The sequence below is a fragment of the Helianthus annuus genome, unplaced genomic scaffold, assembly GCF_002127325.2.
Source record: "Helianthus annuus cultivar XRQ/B unplaced genomic scaffold, HanXRQr2.0-SUNRISE HanXRQChr00c014, whole genome shotgun sequence".
Classification (NCBI taxonomy): Eukaryota; Viridiplantae; Streptophyta; class Magnoliopsida; order Asterales; family Asteraceae; genus Helianthus; species Helianthus annuus.
The window spans coordinates 16555-43211 of record NW_023395530.1 but is presented as its reverse complement, the minus strand read 5'-3'; the positions used below and the strand labels follow the sequence as shown (position 1 = coordinate 43211).

Below are 26657 nucleotides of genomic sequence, written 5' to 3'. Positions count from 1 at the left end.
TTTGTTTGTTCAAAACTTTGTATGTTCTTGCAAAATGTGCATGTCTTTCCACCCCCGAAAACATTTATAAAAATGTAAAACAGTAAAAAGTGGGGGTTATGAACTCACCTGAATATTCCTGTGCAAAGCTAGCTAAATTCGACTTCGCGATGTCGTTTCCAAGACGAGACTCGCTAGCGTGCATTCTACAATATTCCTAACACGGAATATCTAATAAGTTTCTAAAAGCGGTAACTAAAACTACGTATCACCGAGCTCTACCGAATCGTTACCCGAACGATTCAACGGTAAATTGATACTTGATAGTAACGATTAAGTTATACTTGTTAAGTCTCGCTTATTGTCGGTAAAACTAGTAAGTCATGGGAAGACTTATTCCTCGAGAGATTTAAAAATAAATAAATATTTATATAAAAATATATAAATATATCGTTATCATCGCGTTAGACGTCTCGAGTAGTCGTACGTGTATAAAAAGAATATTTATATGAAAATATCATATAACAAACTCGCACCATATATTACGTCTCGTATGATTTTTATCAAAGTATACGTATATGCCATTTAGGCGTTTGAAGTGAATATAAAAAGTTATATTCATTTTATAAAAGAATCGTCGATCTTTTGACGTTTGAAAATAAATATATAACCCATATTTATCTTTATAAAACGAATTCGTATCGTTTGATATTTGAAACAAATATAGAGACTATATTTATTTTTTAAAAGTATACGAGTCGTTTTAAAGTTTGAAATAAATATATAATCTATATTTATTTTTGTAAAAGAGATTTGTGTTGTTTGATATCCGAAATAAATATATAACACTATATTTATTTATAAAAGAAGTCGTATTATCGGCGTTTGAAACAATATAAATAGTTATATTGATCTTTAAAAGGATTGTCGAAATTTGAGGTTTAAAATAACTATATTCATTATTGTAAACAATTTGTCGAATCGTCGTTTGTTGTAAGTTGTAAAGTGTTGTCGTAAGTAGCTATGTATTTGTCATCGTCTATTTAAAAGATTATTCGAATCCGATAACTTTGTTTTATAGTGAAACGCCTTTTGTGTTTACGGGTTTTCTCGAAAAACGGGCAGAGTTTCCTCTGTTTTTGGACGCCCTGACAACATAAGTTGTCGCTATTTTCAAAATTCAACAATATGCAATCATGATTTATGTATTTTGTCAAATATATCGCAATGTAAACTATATTCTAATCGTTCAGTTCGAGCTTGTTTTGACACGTAAGATATAAACTATGAATTAACGAAATAAACCGCGCCGTTAATCTTTACCAAATCTTTCGCGTCGTGACGTTGACCGAGACTGAGTTGGGTTTTCCATAATAACATGTGAATACTTGTAACTAACACGCGAATTGGGTTTTCCATAATAACATGCGAATTGTATTTTTTCTAACGTACGAACTTTCATTTTTAAAACATGCGATATTTCTTTTACGGATTTATAACATGCGAACTTGCCTCGCGTACGTAGCGTACGTTAAGACATATTTTCCGATATACATTTTCTTATATATATATATATATATATATATATATATATATATATATATATATATAGAGGATTGCTTGAATGAAAACCACCTCTAGTTGTAAGAACCATGGGAACCACTTTCTAGCCTTTAGATCAACAAGATAGATGGATGAGTTTAAAAGTAGCAAAAATTAATATTAAATACATTTTGTCTTATTATGTTTTTAATATTTTAACTAGGTTATAACCCCGTGTATTACACGGGTTGAAAAAAATAAATATAGTTAATAATGAAGATTAAAATATTATAAAACGGTTTTTGTGAAAAGATATTATTGATTTTTTTAATTAACTTTTAAAATTGAATAATAGAATCTAAAAAAAAGTGGATTAAGAAGAAATTAAATCTACGGCTCACTAAATTATAACATATGATGCAAAATGGACCTAAAGAATACGTAAAAAAACTTATCTATAATTATGACTTATCACTTATCAGTTATGAAAATATAAAAATAATAATTAGACCAAAAGAACACGTAAAATAAAAAATTAAACTTATCTATAGTAAAAATAAACCTATCAGTGACACGTATCATTTATTAGAGCTATCTAGTTTTTTTTTTGTTTCTCTCTCCTACTTATTATAAATATTTATTTTTAGAGTGAATTTCAAAGACTGTCCTTTATTTTTGTAACCATTTTCAGGCGTTGTCCTTTATGTTCAAAATTGACGAGTTTGTCCTTTATGTTCTCATACCATACACGTTTTGTTCTTTAGGCCTAACCCAGTTAATTTTTTCAGTTAAATTTGGTCATATGCTTTGCACATGAGGGCATTTTTGTCAATTCAAAGGTAAGTTCAACGTCAGATTTACAGCTCAAAGCTTCTGCAACCTTTGAATTGACAAAAATGCCCACACGTGCAAAGCACATGACCAAATTTAACTGAAAAAACTAACTGGGTTAGGCCTAAAGGACAAAACGTGTATGATATGAAAACATAAAGCACAAAACTCGTCAATTTTGAACATAAAGGACAGCGCTTGAAAATGAGTATAAAGATAAAGGACAATTCTTGAAATTCACTCTTATTTTTATTATCAAAGATATTCATTATATATAGATAAAATAATCATATAATAATATCAACTAATAATTATTAACTTTATAAAATGTTTTCACATAAAAAATTCTAATCAAGTTAACAACGGAAAAATAGTTTAAAATCATCTTATTCCCGTAACTAAGATGATATATAATTATCTTTATTTTTAATATTCAATGATTTTAAAATCTTATATAAAATATATTTAAACCTAAAGGTATTAAGTATTTATTTATGCTAATAATTTAGAGTTGATAAGATTTATATTAATTTAATTAGTATTTAATAATTTAAATTAAATAATAATTATCTATAATTAAAGATGGCCTAGAATAATGACAAGTGTCCCTTTATTGGTTTCTTTTATTATATAGTATAGGTATAGATTCAAAAGGGTAGTTTAGCAAAATAACTCTTTTTTGTCTTTTTGTCTTTATTATTTTTTTATTATTTTTTGTTTCATTATATTACTTTTTAGTTTTATTATATTACTTACTACCTCCGTCCCACTAAAAGTGTCTTATTTTGAATTTTCAAAGTCTTTATTTATAAACTTTGACTTTAATTATATATTTTTGTGTTATATAAAACTTGATGAAAATTAACCCGATAAAAACACTTGTAAATCACACTCAAATCATATAACTTTCATCAAGTAGTATCTAACACAAACAAAATTATTTAAGGTCAATGTTTATAAATAAAGACTCTGAAAATTCAAAATAGGACACTTTTAATGGGACGGAAGGAGTATTATTTTTTAAAAAGATTTTTTTATTAAAAACATTTTTAAATTCAAATTTTTTAACTAAGACAATTTTTTTTTGCGTGCCGGTTTTTGCACGCCGTTTTTACACCCGACTTTTTAACGCATCGTTTTTTAATAGGTCGTTTTTTCACGTCGTTTTTTACGCTCGACTTTTTTTAACGCGCCGTTTTTTTACGTCCCGTTTTAACGCGGCGTTTTTTACGTTTTACAACTTACGTAGAAAAAGGTTTACGTTTTATGTTTTACGTTTTACGTTAAACCTTTTAAACTTTTTACGTTTTACGTTAAACTTTTTACGTATTATGTTAAACTTTTTACTTTTTACGTTTTACGTAAAACTTTTTACGTTTTACGTTTTACGAAAAACTTTTTACGTTTTACGTTTTTACGTAAAACTTTTTACGTTTTACGTTTTACTTTAAAACTTTTTACGTTTTACATAAAACTTTTTACGTTTTACGTTTTACGTTAAAAAGTTTACGGGTTAACTTTTTTTTTTTACAAAAACTTCCTTACGCAAAAACGAACGCACCCAGAAATCGCAAACCCGGGAGATGTCTCAGATATATCGTTATCATCATCGACTAGGGGGGGGGGGGAAATTAAAAACCAACAACATCAAAACAAAGTCTATCTCGAAAAAAAAGGGGGTTTGGCTCAGATTAACCGATAATCAAAAGGCTGCAAAAGAGGGGTTGCAGGTTTAAAAAACCTACCCTCCGCCGTCCTTGCCGCGCCATCGTCATCAAAATCGGCGTTTTTTTTTTCATCATCGCCGCCCACATCCAAACATATCAAACCCACAAAAGTCCACTGATCAAAATCACCAGATAAACAAAGAACACAGGCAAAAGATCAAAGAAACCCAACCAAAAAATCAAACCATCAAACCCACATAATCCATAGAGTTCATCAGACCCACATAGTCACACAGAGTTCATCGGACTAAAAATCAAAGAAAGACACAGACAAATCCCAAAAGATTATCATCTTCGTCCTCAAACATCGCTACCATCATCATTTTACCAACCTGAAAAACAACACCCCCTCTTTAGGAGTGACTCGGATCTGACTGTTGTAAGAAAAAAAAACAGAAAAGTGAAGAAAGATTGGTGAAGGAGGTTTACCGAGGGTTCCATTTGCCGCCGACGGTCTGCCGTCGGCCCCCTTCTTCCTCTTCGGTTCTCTCCCTCATTCCCATTCTCTCCTCCCTCAATCTCTCTCTCTCTTCAGCTTCTTTCTCCGCCACAAATAACCACGCCGCAGCCACCATGGGGATGGGTGACGGTAAAAAGCGACGCCGGTGACCGGCTCCGATCACCTGTAATCGGACAAGAGAGAGAGAGAGAGACAGAGTGTGTTGGAGAGAGAGTGGGTTACGGTGTCTGAGTGTGAGAAAGGTAGAAGGAGCTCCAGGCGGGGCGAGGGGTGACGGCAAAAAGCAACGTCGGAGCGCCGGTAATCGGCTCCGATCACTTGTAATCTGACAACAGAGAGGCAGGGGATTTATGAAGAGAGAGAACCCTAATCTTGCAAATAGCTGATTTTGTTATTGGTGGAGATCTTTTGAACGGAGAATGTGATTTTAATGTGTTGTATAAAAAGGAAGTCAGAGGGATTTATGAAGAGAGAAAACCACAATGCGAGATGAGAGAGATTTTGAAAAAGTCAGGGAGATTTAATGAAGAGAGAGATAGATTGGACATTTGAAGAAAATGACTAAAATACCCTTTATTTTGATTGGTGGAGAGTGGTTCTCACAGTTCTTACAACTGGGGGTGGTTCCTATTTTAGCGGCTCCCTATATATATATATATAGAATTGCGCTAAAATAAGAACCACCTCGAGTTGTAAGAACCGCGAGAACTTATTGATCCGGGCCGAGGTGGACCAAATTTTTTTTTCATAAACGTAGATGCATGTATTATAAACACATTTGTAAAAAAAAATTCAAAAAAAATGTCGTGTGTGTAGTTTTGAGCACCACAAGTTTGTGTTTACGGTACCCGTAAATTTTCCGGTTAGATTTACGGTACTCGTAAACACAAACTTGTGGTGCTCAAAACTACACACACGACATTTTTTTTTTGATTTTTTTTACAAATATGTTTATAATACATGCAACTACGTTTTTGAAAAAAAATTTTGGTCCACCTCGCCCCGCACGGTGTAGTTCTCACGGTTCTTACAACTCGAGGTGGTTCTCATTTTAGCGGTCCCCTATATATATATAGGGTCAGGATTTAGAGAGAATGGTGAAAAGTGTGAGAACGGTGAGAACGATTTTGGTGGTGACATGTGGCATTGATGTTAAATTACACTAAGGGGTAATATTATCAAAAAAAACCCACTCACATGAACTGGGTGTTCAAATAAAACGCCATAAAAACACCCAATTCAGAAAAACGTCATGAAAAATTTAAAACGTCATAAAACATTCAAAAGCTATTTTTTGAGCTATAATTTACAACAGCTCAAAAAAAAAAACATTTTTTAAACTCCATAAAACACTCAAAATCTATTTTTTTGAGCTATAATTTACAACAGCTCAAAAAAACCTTTTTTTTTTAAGCCACATATAGCTCCCAGTTTAAACCCATAACAAAAAGACCTAGTTTTTTAAGCTATAAATTACAACAGCTCAAAAAAACCATTTTTTTGAGCCATATAGCTCCCAAATAAAACGCAACAACAAAAAAAAACTATTTTTTTAAGCTATAATTTACAACAGCTCAAAAAACCATTTTTTTGAGCCAACTCCCAGTAGTTAAAACGCCATAACAAAAAACAGCTATTTTTTAGCTATAATTTACAACAGTTAAAAAAACCTTTTTTTGAGCCATATAGCTCAAAAAATGTGTCTAACCGCCTAAATCAATATTTTTTGAGCTCAGAAAAATCATAATTTGTACTTTAAAAACGCCATCAAACACACAGTTCAGAAAAACGCCATGAAAAAACTCGGTTGAAAACGCCATAAAACATCCGGTTCAGACAAATGCCATGAAAATACCTAGTTAAAAGGCCATAAAAACACCTAGTTTAGAAAAACGCCATGAAAATACCTAGTCTAAAACGCCATAAAACACCCAGTTCAGAAAAACGCCATAAAACCCAGTTAAACTTTTTTCGAAAAGTATATCAATAGTATACTCGTTGGAAAGTTAAAAAAACGCTGAGTTCCAAGACGTATAAAAAAAAGTTATTTTTTTCGAAAAGTATATCAATAGTATATGGTGTAATTTTTTTCGAAAAATAATCACGTATAAAAAAGTTATTGTCGTTTAAATATGATGGAGGAAAATGGCATATGATTAGCATGTGCATCTTTGTTTGGATCTTCCTATTTTACCCCTCCTGGTAGTTCCAAGACCCCTATTATTTACAAAAATGTCACCGCATCAATCTCAGCCACAAACCACTAAGATCTTGTGGCTGAGAATCGTTCTCACCGTTCTCACACTCTGAGGCGTTCTCTCCTGATCCTGTTCATATATATATATATATATATATATATATATATATATATATATAGGGCAAGGATCCGTTAGGAACCACCCTTTGGTACGAGAACCACAAAAACCAATGTGAACCCAACCAAAACTACTTAACAAAGCTTAAAAAACACCCAATTTTTTTATTTTTCATTAAAAATCACAACTTTTTATTTATAATATTTTTTTAATTTTTCTTTTGTTGTTAAAGTCGCGATTTAACGATAAATTTTTTAAGCATTTAGTTGTGGGATTTAGCTTTAAGGTTTAGTTTTAGCATTTACCTTGGGTGGTGTGGGTGGGGGGTTTAGGTTTTTCGGGGGTGGGGGTGGGTGTTTAGGTTTTTGGGTGGTGGTGGGGTGGGTTTATTTTGTTTTGTTCATATTGGTTCTCGTGGTTCTCGTAGTAAGGATGGTTCTCGTATAAACCCTACCATATATATATATATATATATATATATATATATATAGGATGAGGATCATTACAGAACACTAACTATTGCGAGAACAAAAAGAACAACTCTAAAATACTAAATTTTGGGATTTAAGTTTCATGTTTTTTTAAATTTTATGTTTCTTACATTCATATGTGTATTATATATACATAAAAAAACCACATTTTTTTACCTACACGTAGCTTACATACATGTCGGTAATTTAACCTACACATAACCTACATATGTGTAGGTTATTAAGAAAAGTGAAAATTTTCCATATTTTGTTTTGAATTCTAGTGTAATAAACAATAAATCTTACATTTGCAACATTTTCATTTACTTTTTAGCTTTTTAGGATTGAAAAAATAGGTGATTCATTGTGTTCTGCGTGTTCTCGCAATATTTTGTGTTCTGCATAGATCCTTCCCCTATATATATATATATATATATATATATATATATATATATATATATAAACGTGATCAGGAGAAAACGATTGGAAGTGTGAAAACGGTGAGAACGGATCCTGGTCGAACACATGGCAAGGGGCGTTAAATGATATGCAGGGGCATGATTGTCATTGTCCACGTTCCCCTCAATAAATGGCGTTATAATTCCGTTTCAAACAAAATTCCAAAAATTTCGTATTAGCAGTTACCTCATCTCCAAGCTTCCGAGACCTATGGCGTCTAACGTGGATTCCGTTCTATAAATTAATATTTAATAATGTTTTCATATTTGTTCCAGCAAATCACACAACAGATATGGAATTTTGTTCTTTATGCTTGTTTCAATGGCGTTTTTTTTCAAAGTAATATTTGAAAATGGCGTATGTTTGGCGTTTTGGTTAAAGATGGCGTTTTTTAGTATGATCAATGCAAGGGATGGTAACGTCGTTTATAAAATGATGTGTTTGGCGTGTAGTTTAGGCGAGAATTTTTTATAATAAATGTTAGTAATAAAGTTTTAGTTACCGTTTGTTCACCTTTATTTGTTAAAGCTGCAACGCTTTTCATTATTAAGTTTGGCGTTTTGTATGAATGATGTTTTAGATAAAGATGACGTTTCATCTAGAATGGACTAATGTGTATGGCTCGTAGTTTAAGGCGGGAATTTTAATGGCGTTTTACGTATGAGTTTGGCGTTTTGTATTAGAGCAGTTAAAAGATCCTTTTACCCTTAATGAAGCGCGTCCACGTAATAAAGTTGATGTTATTTACGAAAACGCCACCGCGCCAATCTAATCCATAGATTGTTTTGATCCAACGGATGAGGGGCGTTCTCACCGTTTTCACACTTATAGGCGTTTTCTCTAAATCATGCCCCTATATATATACACACACACATATATATAGGTGAAGTATAGGAATAAAACTTAGTTGAAAAAACTAAAGAAAACCGTATGTAACATTTTTATTTTTTACTAAAAAAAACAGGGAATGTAACATATATATATATATATTTGAACATTTTTATAAAAAAATGTAAAAGCGCCGACTAGTTTTTTTATTTTTTAAATGTTCAAATCTATATGTTACATGTTATTTTTTACATGTATATTATGTAACATGGAATTTTAAATATTTAAAAAAATCGACGTTTTTTTTAAATGTTCAAACATATGTACGTTATATTCCCTATTTTTTTAGAAAAAAAATGTTACATAGGGTTTTTATAAGGGTTTCTTGAGTTTATTCAACTCAAGTGGTTTTCACTACAAGAAAATGAACCTAATGCAGCCTCAATAAAATGTTGCATTAGGTCTTAAAAAGTTTGCATCGGGCCTAATGCAAACTTTTATCGGGAGCTGCATTAGAAGCAGTTACATTAGACCTAATGTAACCTTTTCAAAGTCTAATGCAACATTTTCTGAAAGTGTTGCATTTACCGTTCAAATGCAACTTTTTTAATATGCAACCATTTTACAATCTAATGCGACTTTTTTTACTTACATTTGCAACTCTACAAATACTCAAATGCAACTTTTATTATTATTTAGTTACACAAATGTAACCTTTTCCTTTTTTACGCCCAAATACAACTTTGTAACATAAATTCAATTGTTAGAAATTAATATGCATTCAATCACAATTACACCAAACAATAATAACACGGATATCGTTGATAGTCAAATGGTGTACTTTAACATGCTCGTCCAAACTCAAATAACAATATAGTTAACTCAAATAGTCAATTACATTAATAAAGAGATCAAAGCATTCTATTCATCTCAATCTCCATCTAATAGTTGTTTCATAACCTTTCGCGACATAGCTTCCGAGTTTCATTTATGCTTGTCAATATCTTTTCGCATAGCTTCGAGCTCACATTTTTTCTCTCATAATCCTCTTCAATCTCTTTGCGCATTTCCAGTAACTAGTTTTCTCAACGTTCGCCTCTAATGATTCCATTATCCCCCTCTGAAATCATGTAAGATGTGTAAGCACCATCTACTTTTTTATTGCAACGTCTTTACCATAAAGTTGACGACATCCATATTTCTCTTTGTTCATTTCAACCAAATTGCCCACGTCTACGTAGACCCATATACTATACCAGAGATGGAGTCATTTCTCTCAACTCAGTGTAACTAATATTTACGTTAGTAGAGTTAACTTCCGTTTTGCTCCCTATAGTTTGGTCGTTTTAACGGTTTTGCCCCAAACATATAAAAACGGACATTTTCCTCCCTGATCTTTCTAACTTATAATTATTTTGCTCCCCGCCTCTAACGACGTCCATTTCCACTGTTAAAACTTGGTCACGTGCCTGTCACATGAGGGGCATTGCAGTCTTTTCCAATCTAAACCTTTTATCCTTTTTATTTTATTATTGATTCCCTAAATCTTGTCACACCCCAACTGATGGCGGAAACATCGGGATGAGACGAACAAATTGCCAAAAACATCATAACACTACACAACAACAACAACCATACCCAGTAAATCCCACAAATAGCAAAGCTACTTATAGGGTCTGGGGAGGGTGGGATGTAGACAGACCTTGCCTCTATCCATAGGGATATAGAGGCTGCTTCCAGAGAGACCCTCGGCTCGAAAAAACATCATCACACTATGTGACAATATAATTTTAATTTAAATTTCATAGCAAGACTAAAAATTGTCATACAAAGATTCAAATAAGAACAACATTGTTTCAAAACATAACATCAAAATAATAGTTTAATCTAGGTGTATTTCTAAGTCCACCTAAATCTCGTTTCTCCACTTAGCATCATCTCGTCTATCAACCTGCAACATGTATTAAAATATGATCAACAAAAAGTTGGCGAGTATATAAGTTTTCATACATAGCATAATAATATAATAAAAAGTTTAACGACTCATATCCAACATGAACAATAATATACAAGTTACTAATATGCTGAAACGGTGTACTATATGTTCAAGCCCAAGTATACAACGCGTTAATTTTGCCTATCCCAAAGAACAATGGGAGGTTAACATGTTTAACTTAACAATGCCCCAAGACTAAGGGCGGTGCGTTAATCCTATAGCGCTATAATTGTTAAGGTAGGCTAGCAAAGTTAATGAGCATATCTTGACACAAAGAGTTTACATAGCATACAAGTCTAACAAGCATCATATAGTTTCATGTTTAACGTGGATAGAGTGTGATTAAAATAGTGTCAAGTGTTGTGTTTTTGTATATCATACATGTTACACCCAAAGTGTTAAAAATAAAACGGGATCGAGTATACTCACGATTTTGCAAGCTTTCCACTTGGTAATTCCACGAGTGTTGTTGGTTGATTAGGATAGAACATCGTGTCCTTCTACACCAAGAAACATAGGTGTGTGAGTATAGGAAGTTAATGGAGGATTAAAGATTTGGAGTTTAAAGTACATGAAATTAGGCATATGAGAAAGTAATCATCTATCACATAATACTTGTTTTTGACACCATGAAACTCAAAGGAGTTTGAATGTTTACATGGGTCAAGATGCCCATTAGAATCGTAACAAGTACTATGGTTTTTAGATGATGTAACCTAATATTTGACAAATAACTTGTCACACCCCCAAAATACCACATGCGGTAACCCCGCTAGGCGTGTGACGTACCAGGATCTAGCCACTAATCACATTGAACTAACCATAATTTGTTTAACAAAATCCCCATTCATTAAATAAAACATCCATAGAACATAATCCAAGTTAAACAGTGACAGCGGAAGCAAATAATAATTCATTGTTTAAATGTTTCAAAACCCAAGGTATATGAATTCCGTGAACAAGACACGCATAGCCAAACACTGCGACCCATGACCACTCCAGCTATCCAGATAGCAAGTTCCCATCCAAAGTACCTAACGACCTGCGAGCATGCAACAAGTTTATCAGACAACGCTGGTGAGTTCACAGCTTTTCGAAAACGTTAGTTACCAAGTGTTTATTCCAGTTCATTAACAAATCCGAAGTAATGTTGATAATATCTCGTTACTGAACAAGACGGCTCCTGATGTATGTTTTGCCCGTTCCCCAGTGCTCCTATCAAAGCACTGGGCATGACTGGGTCATTAGTTTACACCCGTCCTCTCCGGTACGGGGTGAGGGTGCCAAACCTAAGTAGCGCTACCAACTAATACCCCGTTACCTCTCCGGTAACAAAAGATGGGACTTAAGAGTGATAGGGTGAGAGTATTATCCAACATTCCAGTTTTTAACCCAAAAGACTTATCCCTCCCCAGGATACCCACTGACTGTCCCAACCACCGGGACGCATGCTCAAGAGTAGTGAACTCACCTTGGATTGCTCGGTATGCTAAGTTACCACCCAGTTAATCAATCAACCCTACCGAGGTTACCAATAACAATTACTTTCACAATTTATCAATTATGCCACGTATATCAGAGATCACATTCATTACAAGCACTGCCATGCATCACATAACGTATACTCAGTACATACATGTGTCCATATCCCATATATAACACAGAATAGTCACACAACAGTTAACAGATTATTCTTCGGCGAATAACCGTCCGACAAAGAACCCTAGGTTTCGTCGAGCTAAGGTGTGGCGAAACACATCATGTTTCGTCGAGAAGAACTATGTTGAAACACATCATGTTTCGTCGAGATGAACTATGGCGAAACACGTCATGTTTTGTCAAGATACAGTATGACGAAAGTCTATCCTGTTTCGTCGAGTAAACAATTACAGATTCAATCAGTTACGATTTCACGTTTTCCTAGCACCCTAATCATCATCAGCGATTTCAACATGATCAACGACCAATCATCAAGTTTCCAATTATCATTAACACGCAACAAAGCATTAACAATCCACATGTTCATATCATCATTACTATCATAACAATTAACATCATTCAAATCGGTTCAATCATAACAGTTTCATCATCAAATCAATAAACCTCAGTATTAATCATTGACCATGCTATCAATTCATTGCACAGAATCTATCACACCCTCATATGAACAATACCACATACAAATCATTGAATTCTTAGCATAACAGTTCTAGATTCACAATGTTTATGAAAACCCTAATCATACACACAAATCACCACATCAAGATTACATCGAACAGTAGGGTTATACACTAACCATGATACCGAAAGGCTTAAATGAATCGAGATGAAAAAGAATGTTTCGAGGTTCCTTCTGTCGTCGCACAGATAACAACAGGGGGAAGGAGACTCTAGGGTTTTATGTGTATTACGTGTAACTGATTACAAGAGGTTGTAATATAAGGGAGTTGGGCCGCAAGCCTCTCTGGGCCAAGGCCTGCTATGGCGAAACACCATCCTTCGACGAAAGACCCCTCTTTCGTCGTACTAGTCTTGGCGAAAGATCCTATCTTTCGTTGAGTAACACTTGTGGCGAAAAACTTTATAAATAAACCTTAGTTAACTTATATTTAACACTAAACAGTTTAACAACCAACTATTACACATAAACATTGATCAATCGAATGACTGCACATAATAAGAACAGGATTGCAAAACAAATAATAAGCATAGAAAGGACCTTGGGATCTCGGGTTGTCACATCATCCCCAACTTGAAAGAAATTTCGTCCCGAAATTTGACAAGTAATCCAAAACGGCAAGATGTTAACTCAGGATGACGGTGGATTCTCCGTGGGTACCACATCATCCCCAACTTGAAAGGGAATTTCGTCCCGAAATTCACTAGTTGTATCAGGTTTAGATTTGTCAGTTGGGAATAAGTGCGGGTACTTGAGCTTCATTTGATCCTCGCGTTCCCACGTGAACTCCGGTCCACGTCTTGAGTTCCAATGGACTCTCACGATTGGAATTCGACTATGCTTACGAACCTTGACTTCCCGATCCATGATTCCTATCGGTTCTTCGACAAACTGCAATTTGTCGTCAATTTTTAGCTCTTGAAACGGTACCACCAGTGTTTCATTAGACAAACACTTCTTCCGTTGCGAGACATGAAACACATCATGCACGTTACCCAACTCAGCAGGTAACCCGAGTTTGTACGCCACTTTACCAATGCGCTCCAAAATCTTGAATGGCCCAACATAGCGTGGATTAAGCTTGCCGCGCTTCCCAAAGCACACCACACCCTTCCAGGGTGAAACTTTCAGTATAACGTGATCGCCTACAGCGAACTCCAAGGGTTTCCTACGCTTGTCAGCGTAACTTTTCTGACGGTCGCGCGCTGCCGCCATACGGTTTCTGATCTGAACAATCTTTTCAGAAGTTTCGAGAACAAGTTCCGGGCCTATGACTTGGCTGTCATCCACCTCAACCCAACATAGAGGAGAACGACATTTCCTGCCGTACAACGCTTCGAACGGAGCTTCCTGGATGCTAGTATGGTAACTGTTGTTGTAGGAGAACTCGATCAGCGGCAAATGTTTCTCCCAGCCCTTACCAAAATCAATCACACATGTTCGCAGCATGTCTTCAAGTGTCTGGATGGTTCGCTCACTTTGACCATCCGTCTGCGGGTGATAAGCAGTACTCATGTCGAGACGTGAGCCAAACTATTTATGCATCGACTGCCATAAATCAGATATGAAACGCGGATCACGATCAGAGATAATAGAGGTTGGCGCCCCATGCCTAGAAACCACTTCCTTCAGATATACAGCAGCGAGTTGAGAGAACTTATCCATTTCCTTGATAAGCTAGAAAATGTGCTGACTTGGTGAGGCGGTCCACGATTACCCAAATGGTGTTGTTTCCGCTTTGAGTCTTTGGCAAACCAGTGACGAAATCCATAGCAATCTGCTCCCATTTCCACATGGGTATTTCTGGTTGTTGAAGTAAGCCTGAGGGTTTCTGATACTCTACATTGACCTTCGCGCAAGTCAAACACTTACTCACATACGTTGCGATGTTAGCTTTCATCTTCGGCCACCAATACAAGACCTTGAGGTCATGATACATCTTATCCGAACCCGGATGAACAGAGTATCGAGACTTGTGCGCTTCCTCTATCACAAGATCTCCAAGGTTACCAAACAACAGAATCCATATCCGCTCCATAAAATATAAATGCCATCTGATCTCTTCTCAAGTCGTTTCTCCATGCCTCACAAATATTCAGCTTCAGTGTTTTCTTCCTTCAATGCTTCAGTCTGAGCCAAACGGATCTAATCAGGAAGGTTTGAATGAATGGTGAGCTGTAAGGCTCGCATAAGCTTAGGTTTCGTCTCCTTTCGACTAAGGGCATCAGCTACAATGTTTGCTTTGCCCGAATGATACTTGATGGCACAATCGCAATCATTCAATAGTTCTACTCAGCGACGATGTCGCATATTCAATTCCTTCTGGTCGAAAATATGCTGAAGGCCGGTGTAGATAGTGCATTTGGTACCATACAGATAATGCCTCCAGATTTTCAACGCGAAAACCACGGCTTCCAGCTCCAAGTCGTGAGTGGTGTAATTCCTCTCGTGAACCTTCAACTGTCGAGAGGCATAGGCTATTACTTTCTCGCGTTGCATCAACACGCAACCGAGACCCTGAATAGAAGCATCACAATATACTACAAAATCCTCAGTACCTTCTGGTAAAGACAAGATCGGTGCACTACAGAGTTTCTGTTTCAAAAGTTGGAAAACATCCTCCTGCTTTGCTCCCCAAGAATACACAACACTTTTCTGTGTCAGTGAGGTAAGAGGTTGAGCGATCTTCGAGAAATCCTTGATAATTCTTCGATAGTACCTAGCGAGACCAAGAAATTGTCGCACCTCCAAAGGATTCTTTGGTGCCGCCCAATTTCTGATAGCGTCAATCTTAGCAGGATCCACGTGTATTCCCGATTCATTCACAATGTGACCAAGGAAGTGCACTTCTCGTATCCAAAAGTCACATGCTCCTTCCTCAGGAGTTCCAAAATAAGACGCAAGTGCCGCTCGTGGTCCTCCTTGTTCTTTGAGTAGATCAAAATGTCATCGATGAACACTATCACGAAATCGTCAAGATACGGCTTGCACACACGGTTCATGAGATCCATGAAGACTGCTGGTGTGTTCGTCAACCCAAACGGCATAACCAGAAACTCGTAATGTCTATATCGCGTTCGAAAAGCCGTTTTAGGAACATCCTCCTCTCGGACTCTCATCTGATGGTAGCCCGATCTTAAATAGATCTTTGAGTAGAAACTTGACCCTTGCAACTGGCCAAACAGGTCGTCGATACGCGGTAAAGGATAGCGGTTCTTAACTGTTACCTTGTTGAGTTCTCGGTAATCTACACATACGAAAGGACCCGTCTTTCTTCTTCACAAACAAAACTGGGGCTCCCCAAGGCAAAGAACTAGATTGGATAAAACTTCTATCCAACAGTTCTTGGAGTTGGTTTGACAGCTCTTGCAACTCTCCTTGTGCAAGACGGTAGGGAGCATGAGCAATCAGAGCTGCTCCTGGAATAAAATCAATCTGAAATTCCACCTGGCGATGCGGAGGTAGACCAGGTAACTCTTCAGGAAACACGTCTGGGAAACTCACGAACTGTCACACCACGAAATTATCAGAGCATTGGTGTGACTGGACTGGTATCTTCATTGCACAGCGGAGGCAAATAATCTAAGTCTTTTAGAAAATTGAACGCCACTAAGTACTCGGCTCCACATGGTTCTCCTATTCCAACAGTGCCTTAACTTTGAAATGCAACCTGAGAAAGAAACATGCGAAAAAATCAACATAAAGTTGAGCGAGTTCATAGTTTGTTTGTAAAAGATTTGAAATAAATCTTTTGATTAACCGGTTTGTGAAATAATATTGAGAAAACGAATTTAGAAATCATTTTCTTGCCAAGTTATATGGAAACTTTGTATTTGTAACGCATTATGTTCGTAAAACCATGTATTTGTAAACTCTCGTATTTGTAATGTTCGTATAACCGTCAATGCCCACCCTGATTTTGACTCCATGCCCGCATAATCCTATGCTTTGAATTTATATGAAATATGGTATGTAATTTGTAAAAATCAGGTATTTCTGTAAGTATGTATGTCCCTGGTATGTAGCAATAAGGAAAAAGAGATCACCAATGGGTTGCAAAGCCACTGGTATGTGTGAAGTGATGCAGGAAAACTCAAACCTAGCAAATTTGTTACCGGGCCTCGGCTGTAAGACATAGTCACCACATGGCCCATTCTACGGACTCATGGATGGGGCTCGCTACACCCAAATAGATCTATCACTCATGTCCCTCGGTCCTACGACGAGGATTAATGGCCTTAAGTGTTGTACCCACCACTCACATGATCTAAGTAGTAAACCATCCTTAAGCTAATCATACCATGTATAAAATGTCTAAAAAAATTTTAACATGTATTTTACCCCAGCCTCTAACGCTGAACCTCCCCAGCCTCTAAGGCCAACTCCCCAGACTCTATATATTACCACCAGACGATCCACCCCTAGTCATGAAAATCATTCACATTTCGATAATACGCATTTGTTTTGTAAAAACCGGTATATTTAGTATAATCCATTTGAGTTCCTCGAAACCCATTCGTAATATGATTTAGAAATACGAGTTTTTGTTTGTTCAAAACTTTGTATGTTCTTGCAAAATGTGCATGTCTTTCCACCCCCGAAAACATTTATAAAAATGTAAAACAGTAAAAAGTGGGGGTTATGAACTCACCTGAATATTCCTGTGCAAAGCTAGCTAAATTCGACTTCGCGATGTCGTTTCCAAGACGAGACTCGCTAGCGTGCATTCTACAATATTCCTAACACGGAATATCTAATAAGTTTCTAAAAGCGGTAACTAAAACTACGTATCACCGAGCTCTACCGAATCGTTACCCGAACGATTCAACGGTAAATTGATACTTGATAGTAACGATTAAGTTATACTTGTTAAGTCTCGCTTATTGTCGGTAAAACTAGTAAGTCATGGGAAGACTTATTCCTCGAGAGATTTAAAAATAAATAAATATTTATATAAAAATATATAAATATATCGTTATCATCGCGTTAGACGTCTCGAGTAGTCGTACGTGTATAAAAAGAATATTTATATGAAAATATCATATAACAAACTCGCACCATATATTACGTCTCGTATGATTTTTATCAAAGTATACGTATATGCCATTTAGGCGTTTGAAGTGAATATAAAAAGTTATATTCATTTTATAAAAGAATCGTCGATCTTTTGACGTTTGAAAATAAATATATAACCCATATTTATCTTTATAAAACGAATTCGTATCGTTTGATATTTGAAACAAATATAGAGACTATATTTATTTTTTAAAAGTATACGAGTCGTTTTAAAGTTTGAAATAAATATATAATCTATATTTATTTTTGTAAAAGAGATTTGTGTTGTTTGATATCCGAAATAAATATATAACACTATATTTATTTATAAAAGAAGTCGTATTATCGGCGTTTGAAACAATATAAATAGTTATATTGATCTTTAAAAGGATTGTCGAAATTTGAGGTTTAAAATAACTATATTCATTATTGTAAACAATTTGTCGAATCGTCGTTTGTTGTAAGTTGTAAAGTGTTGTCGTAAGTAGCTATGTATTTGTCATCGTCTATTTAAAAGATTATTCGAATCCGATAACTTTGTTTTATAGTGAAACGCCTTTTGTGTTTACGGGTTTTCTCGAAAAACGGGCAGAGTTTCCTCTGTTTTTGGACGCCCTGACAACATAAGTTGTCGCTATTTTCAAAATTCAACAATATGCAATCATGATTTATGTATTTTGTCAAATATATCGCAATGTAAACTATATTCTAATCGTTCAGTTCGAGCTTGTTTTGACACGTAAGATATAAACTATGAATTAACGAAATAAACCGCGCCGTTAATCTTTACCAAATCTTTCGCGTCGTGACGTTGACCGAGACTGAGTTGACCAGTTGATCGAGTCAACCGGGTTGACTCGCGTTGTCTGAGTTGACCGAGTTGACCCGAACCAAACCCGATCTGAGCTGAACCCGAACCGCACCAGGTCTGACCCGAGTTGACCAGTTGACTGAGCCCGAGCCGATACCACGCCCTGTACCCGTGAACCATGTGAACCCGAGCGATTTTGCACCTAAAACATAACCCGAATCCTGCAACCGGGCTGAACTGAGTAAACCACCGCCATTACCAGCCACTGCCATCATCATCACCGGCGGCTACAGCCATCGCCGGCCACCACCGGCGCCCACCTCATCGTTAACATTAACAACAGCAGCAGGAATCACCTTTATTGGTCATCAATCTTCAGAAAATAAATAAAATAATAAAGAAAATGAAAGGAAACAGAGGATGGGGTTTACCGTGAAACCCGTAAGGGTTCACCACCACCGCCGTGCCGCCACTGCCGCCGCCATGAGCGGCGCCGCCGCTCCTTATCTCCACCGCTCCCTCTCTCTCTCTCTCTCAGTCTCTCTCTCAGTTTCGTCTCTCTCTCTCCTCCCGAGTCTCTCTCTCTCCTCCCTGATTGTACCCGCCGCACCACCACCGGACAGTGGTGGTGGTGCTCCGATTGTGAGTCGAAGAAGAAAGGGAAGGGGGTGTGCTTGGTGGTTATCGGGTTACAGGGGAACCGAGAAGGGGGGGGTGTCTTCGCCTGAAAGGACCACCGGCAGCCACCGGTTCCTTGTGGTTGTTCGCCGGACTGAAATCAGAGGGAGGGAGTGGAGGTGATCGAGAGGGTGGTGGGTAGTGAGAGTTTGTTTGTTTGAAGTGTGATCGAGAGAGGGAGTGGAGGAGATAATGTGTCTGTTTCATTTGAATAGAGAGATGAGAGCAGATATGTTGTGAGAAATTGTGTGTGAGTTATGGATCTTATATAGAGATATTGAGATCTTGGGTGTATCATGTGTGGATCTAAATAAATCTTTTGTAGAGATTTTTGTAGGATTTAGTATAGATTTGCAAGATTTTGATTAGATTTACTAAGATTTGTAGAGATCTTTAAGATCTTGTCAGGATTTAATATATTAGGTGTAGGTTTAGGCTTGGGCCTAGGGCCCACAAGCCCATCTCATGTGTGAGTGGCCCGTAATTCCTACGAGACCCTGTTGTCAAATTCTGAACTTCGTTTAACGTCAAAAATTAAAATACACAAAAATAAGGTCGGTAGTCGTTGTTTGCACGCCCGTTCGTCGATTTCGGTAATAATCGCGAAAAATTACATCGTTGCCGTCTATAATCCGTTTTTCGAGCCGTTTTCAACTATGATTGCTAAAATTTAATTTACAAAGCTAGCATATATCGCAAAAATTTAATATTTGTCGACGTGTTAGTATCTTGTACGGTATCAGTTCGTTGTCGCGTAATATTCAGCAGGTTTCTCTGTAAATCACCACACGCGCAGTGTATATTCGAATAAACGTTCCTGGGCACTCCAAGGGCCTGGTTAAGTTAATTAGCGCCGTAAACACTATTTATTATCGTGTTAATCACCTGTTATTCACGTAATTAAGAGCCGTAAATCACCGGTTGTCACATTCTCCCCTGTTACAGAAATTTCGTCCTCGAAATTTAGACTACGTTAACTCCTTAGAGTTACGTTATGTGTAGGTAAATATGAATAGTATAAAAGTGGATGACCATGAAATCGGATCGAGACTTATTCAGTTCAAGGACATCCCTCCACAATAGGAATCCCAACGGTTTAAAAGAAATGTGTTTCAAAAGTTGATATCAAAGGAAACAAGACGTATAGATACAGTCACTAATGTGACTAAGTTAACAGGGATCCAACACAGAACATGAACTTCAACCAACCGAATCCCAAATGAACGTTCACAATATGAGTTCTAGAAGTAATAATATCCACCAAACGAGACTTAGAATCAACAAGCTCAAAAGTAACAGTTTGCATGAAACGCTCGATCGTGATCAGCACAAGCTGCAAGTTATACCGACGCCACAAGGTGTCGCAATGAATGAACAATTCAATAATAGGGGTGATCGAACAAGTATCACCTGTGTTTTGCATGAAACGCTCAATCGTGATTAGCACAAGCTACAAGTTTGTACTGACACCACAAGGTGTCGTAGTGATTTAAATAATCCAATAATAGCAGTGATCAAACAACTTCACAGTGTTTGAAATCAAATGAAAGCGCAATAAAGTAAATCTGAAAGTTTGTTTCAAATGACATCATAGGATTTTCAATTGAAAATGGAACATCAAAGAAATAATGTTTTCGATCGAAGACGAAGAAGCAATGAATATCGCAAAACATTCGATCGATGTTGAAAGGACCGTTAGGAGGTACACCGGAATATGAAATGAATTTTATGTACCCTTGTCTTATCACACGATTGTGTTAAGACTGTTGTAATGTGATAAATCAAAGCAGATTTAATCTAAATCAATAAATAAATAATTAAATTCGTGCATGAGATATGTAAACGAGTTTAGCGCAAGCTTCAAATAAGTGAAAATACCACCACAAGGTGTCGAAATCAACAAACAATTTAATGGAGTCGAATGCCAAACAAGTTTACTTCGACTCGGAACAAATGAAGCACTTGTTAAAACGAATTTTGAATATGATGCTCCCAATACATCATATGATGCTCTAAATTGAATATTTGTAATGGACAAGTTCAAACAATTGAACTTGGTTTTAGCGCAATCCGGAAATAAATACATATGTATCAAAAGGAAATTTCGACATGGTTACGACGAAAAACCATGTATGTAACTTGAAAAGAAAAGAATTTTCAAGAGAATGTGTTGACTTGATAACAAAAGAGCCAACAGTTACAATAATGCGGGTCATTCGAATCACAAATCAATAATTAGATTTAGCGAAATAACATTTGAACTTTGATGAAACGCTTATTCGAAACAAAACCACATGCGTAACAAACGATACACGCGTAACATATGAATTTTTCAAGAAATGAAGCAATTTAGTGTTCGCTATAATGAAAGTAATGATCGTGATACAATGACCATTAAGAGGAGTAGAGATGTGAAAATCTACTCACTAGATGCAAAGGTCGGAATTCCAATAAAAGAAATCTGAGGACTTTACCTGGGGTTTCATGTGACGTCCAGTTGTTAGGTGACATTACCATGGAATGTAGAACATAGCGTATTCGTCTTTATGAGTTAGGGGGAATGCGGAGACATACGTCTTCTCCTTGGCGTGTTTCATGTCGTTGCAGGACCGCGTGTCAAACTGCCGCTTCCTGATCGATAGTTCTCCTGCTGACAGGAATCTAGCGTCGTCGTTGAATTGCGCCGTCGTTTCTTCTCAAAGGCCTCGCCTCGATAGTCGTATGTGACGTGCTTCAACCTCCGTTGACGTACATATTGAGTTTCGCGTATACCTGTGCACTATCGTTTCGTTTCGCGTAGAATGTGATGTATCCCGACATCCTTTGACGTAAAGATTGAGTTTTCTCGTGCACTAGCGTTTCGTTATGCGTAGGCTACCTGCTCGGTAAGTTAAAATATCATAGACAATATGGATAATGGTGTGTGTCCGAGTCAATATTCGCGGTTCCTATGTGATGACCTTTAATGAACTTCATCATAAGTTTCCGAAGGTCTTAAATGCATGTTTCCTAAACTCTCAGAGTTTTGTGTACTGTATGTAATTGTTTTATGCACCGTGTATGAAACACCATAATAGCGTATGTTTGAAAACAAAATTTTGACTGTTTATTTTTCGGCAACGGTTGGAGACCATATTCGAGTACAAGGCATTCTGTATGTATTCAACGTTTTAATAATCTAAGTCCCAGAGGAAAGTGAGGTTAGAGCCAAGGTATTCCTACAGAAAACCTTATTCGCTGTAACCTATAGCTCTGATACCAATGTGTCACAACCCGAAATTATCAGAGCATTGGTGTGACTGGACTGGTATCTTCATTGCACAGCGGAAGCAAATAATCTAAGTCTTTTAGAAAATTGAACGCCACTAAGTACTCGACTCCACATGGTTCTCCTATTCCAACCGTGCCTTAACTTTGAAATGCAACCTGAGAAAGAAACATGCGAAAAATCAACATAAAGTTGAGCGAGTTCATAGTTTGTTTGTAAAAGATTTGAAATAAATCTTTTGATTAACCGGTTTGTGAAATAATATTGAGAAAATGAATTAGAAATCATTTTCTTGCCAAGTTATATGGAAACTTTGTATTTGTAACGCATTATTTTCGTAAAACCATGTATTTGTAAACTCTCGTATTTGTAATGTTCGTATAACCGTCAATGCCCACCCTGATTTTGACTCCATGCCCGCATAATCCTATGCTTTGAATTTATATGAAATATGGTATGTAATTTGTAAAAATCAGGTATTTCTGTAAGTATGTATGTCCCTGGTATGTAGCAATAAGGAAAAAGAGTTCACCAATGGGTTGCAAAGCCACTGGTATGTGTGAAGTGATGCAGGAAAACTCAAACCTAGCAAATTTGTTACCGGGCCTCGGCTGTAAGACATAGTCACCACATGGCCCATTCTGCGGACTCATGGATGGGGCTCGCTATACCCAAATAGATCTATCACTCATGTCCCTCGGTCCTACGACGAAGATTAATGGCCTTAAGTGTTGTACCCACCACTCACATGATCTAAGTAGTAAACCCTCCTTAAGCTAATCATACCATGTATAAAATGTCTAAAAAAATTTTTAACATGTATTTTACCCCAGCCTCTAAGGCTGAACCTCCCCAGCCTCTAAGGCCAACTCCCCAGACTCTATATATTACCACCAGACGATCCACCCCTAGTCATGAAAATCATTCACATTTCGATAATACGCATTTGTTTTGTAAAAACCGGTATATTTAGTATAATCCATTTGAGTTCCTCAAAATCCATTCGTAATATGATTTAGAAATAGGAGTTTTTGTTTGTTCAAAACTTTGTATGTTCTTGCAAAACGTGCATGTCTTTCCACCCCCGAAAGCATTTATAAAAATGTAAAACAGTAAAAAGTGGGGGTTATGAACTCACCTGAATATTCCTGTGCAAAGCTAGCTAAATTCGACTTCGCGATGTCGTTTCCAAGACGAGACTCGCTAGCGTGCATTCTACAATATTCCTAACACGGAATATCTAATAAGTTTCTAAAAGCGGTAACTAAAACTACGTGTCACCGAGCTCTACCGAATCGTACCCGAACACCAACGGTAAATTGATAACTTAATAGTAACAATTAAGTTATACTTGTTAAGTCTCGCTTATTGTCAGTAAAACTAGTAAGTCTTGGGAAGACTTATTCCTCGAGAGATTTAAAAATAAATAAATATTTATATAAAAATATATAAATATATCGTTATCATCGCGTTAGACGTCTCGAGTAGTCGTACGTGTATAAAAAGAATATTTATATGAAAATATCATATAACAAACTCGCACCATATATTACGTCTCATATGATTTTTATCAAAGTATACGTATATGCCGTTTAGGCGTTTGAAGTGAATATAAAAAGTTATATTCATTTTGTAAAAGAATCGTCGATCTTTTGACGTTTGAAAATAAATATATAACACATATTTATCTTTATAAAACGAATTCGTATCGTTTGATATTTGAAACAAATATAGAGACTATATTTATTTTATAAAAGTATACGAGTTGTTTTAAAGTTTGAAATAAATATATAATCTATATTTATTTTTGTAAAAGAGATTTGTGTTGTTTGATATCCGAAATAAATATATAACACTATATTTATTTATAAAAGAAGTCGTATTATCGGCGTTTGAAACAATATAAATAGTTATATTGATCTTTAAAAGGATTGTCGAAATTTGAGGTTTAAAATAACTATATTCATTATTGTAAACAATTTGCCGAATTGTCGTTTGTTGTAAGTTGGAAAGTGTTGTCGTAAGTAGCTATGTATTTGTAATCGTCTATTTAAAAGATTATTTGAATCCGATAACTTTGCTTTATAGTGAAACGCCTTTTGTGTTTACGGGTTTTCTCGAAAAACGAGCAGAGTTTCCTCTGTTTTTGGACACCCTGACAACATAAGTTGTTGCTATTTTCAAAATTCAACAATATGCAATCATGATTTATGTATTTTGTCAAATATATCGCAATGTAAACTATATTCTAATCGTTCGGTTCGAGCTTGTTTTGACACGTAAGATATAAACTATGAATTAACGAAATAAACCGCGTCGTTAATCTTTACCAAATCTTTCGCGTCGTGACGTTGACCGAGACTGAGTTAACCAGTTGACCGAGTCAACCGGGTTGACTCGCATTGTCTGAGTTGACCGAGTTGACCCGAACCAAACCCGATATGAGCTGAACCCGAACCACACCAGGTCTGACCCGAGTTGACCGAGTTGACCAGTTGACTGAGCCCGAGCCGATACCACGCCCTGTACCCGTGAACCATGTGAACCCGGGCGATTTTGCACCCAAAATATAACCCGAATCCTGCAACCGGGCTGAACTGAGTAAACCACCGCCATTACCAGCCGTTGCCATCATCATCACCGGCGGCTACAGCCATCGCCGGCCACCACCGGCGTCCACCTCATCGTTAACATTAACAACAGCAGCAGGAATCACCTTTATTGGTCATCAATCTTCAGAAAATAAATAAAATAATAAAGAAAACGAAAGGAAACAGAGGATGGGGTTTACCGTGAAACCCGTCGGAGTTCACCACCACCGCCGTGCCGCCACTGCCGCCGCCATGAGCGGCGGCGCCGCTTCTTATCTCCACCGCTCTCTCTCTTTCTCTCTCAGTCTCTCTCTCTCCGTTTCGTCTCTCTCTCTCTCCTCCCGAGTCTCTCTCTCTCCTCCCTGATTGTACCCGCCGCACCACCACCGGACAGTGGTGGTGGTGCTCCGATTGTGAGTCGAAGAAGAAAGGTAAGGGGGGTGTGCTTGGTGGTTATCGGGTTACAGGGGAACCGAGAAGGGGGGGGGTGTCTTCGCCTGAAAGGACCACCGGCAGCCACCGGTTCCCTGTGGTTGTTCGCCGGACTGAAATCAGAGGGAGGGAGTGGAGGTGACCGAGAGGGTGGTGGGTAGTGAGAGTTTGTTTGTTTGAAGTGTGATCGAGAGAGGGAGTGGAGGAGATAATGTGTCTGTTTCATTTGTATAATAGAGAGATGAGAGCAGATGTGTTGTGAGAAATTGTGTGTGAGTTATGGATCTTATATAGAGATATTGAGATCTTGGGTGTATCATGTGTGGATCTAAATAAATCTTTTGTAGAGATTTATGTAGGATTTAGTATAGATTTGCAAGATTTTGATTAGATTTACTAAGATTTGTAGAGATCTCTAAGATCTTGTCAGGATTTAATATATTAGGTGTAGGTTTAGGATTATGGGTTTTGGGTTGGGCCTAGGGCTCACAAGCCCATCTCATGTGTGAGTGGCCCGTAATTCCTACGAGACCCTGTTGTCATTCGTTTAACGTCAAAAATTAAAATACACAAAAATAAGGTCGGTAGTCGTTGTTAGCACGCCCGTTCGTCGATTTCGGTAATAATCGCGAAAAGTTACATCGTTGCCGTCTATAATCCGTTTTTCGAGCCGTTTTCAACTATGATTGCTAAAATTTAATTTACGAAGCTAGCATATATCGCAAAAATTTAATACTTGTCGGCGTTGTCAGTATCTTGTACGGTATCAGTTCGTTGTCGCGTAATATTCAGCAGGTTTCTCTGTAAATCACCACACGCGCACTGTATATTCGAATAAACGTTCCTGGGCACTCCAAGGGCCTGGTTAAGTTAATTAGCGCCGTAAACACTATTTATTATCGCGTTAATCACCTGTTAATCACGTAATTAAGAGCCGTAAATCACCGGTTGTCACACGAGCAACTGGAAGGTCCTCGATCTTCCTTTCTTCAGGTTGTGAACTGGTAACAAGAGCTAGGATAGCAGGGTAGCCCTT

At 36.9% G+C, this 26657-nt stretch overlaps 1 long non-coding RNA gene across 1 annotated transcript; it reads right to left on the bottom strand.

Annotated features, from left to right (window-relative positions):
• Window positions 1-24784: 24784 nt before the first annotated feature.
• LOC110877502 lies at window positions 24785-25927 on the bottom strand. The gene is made up of 2 exons (XR_002557075.2): window positions 25390-25927; window positions 24785-25314 (listed from the first exon to the last, which is right to left on the bottom strand). It is a non-coding gene; the product is annotated as an uncharacterized LOC110877502 (long non-coding RNA).
• Window positions 25928-26657: the final 730 nt, after the last annotated feature.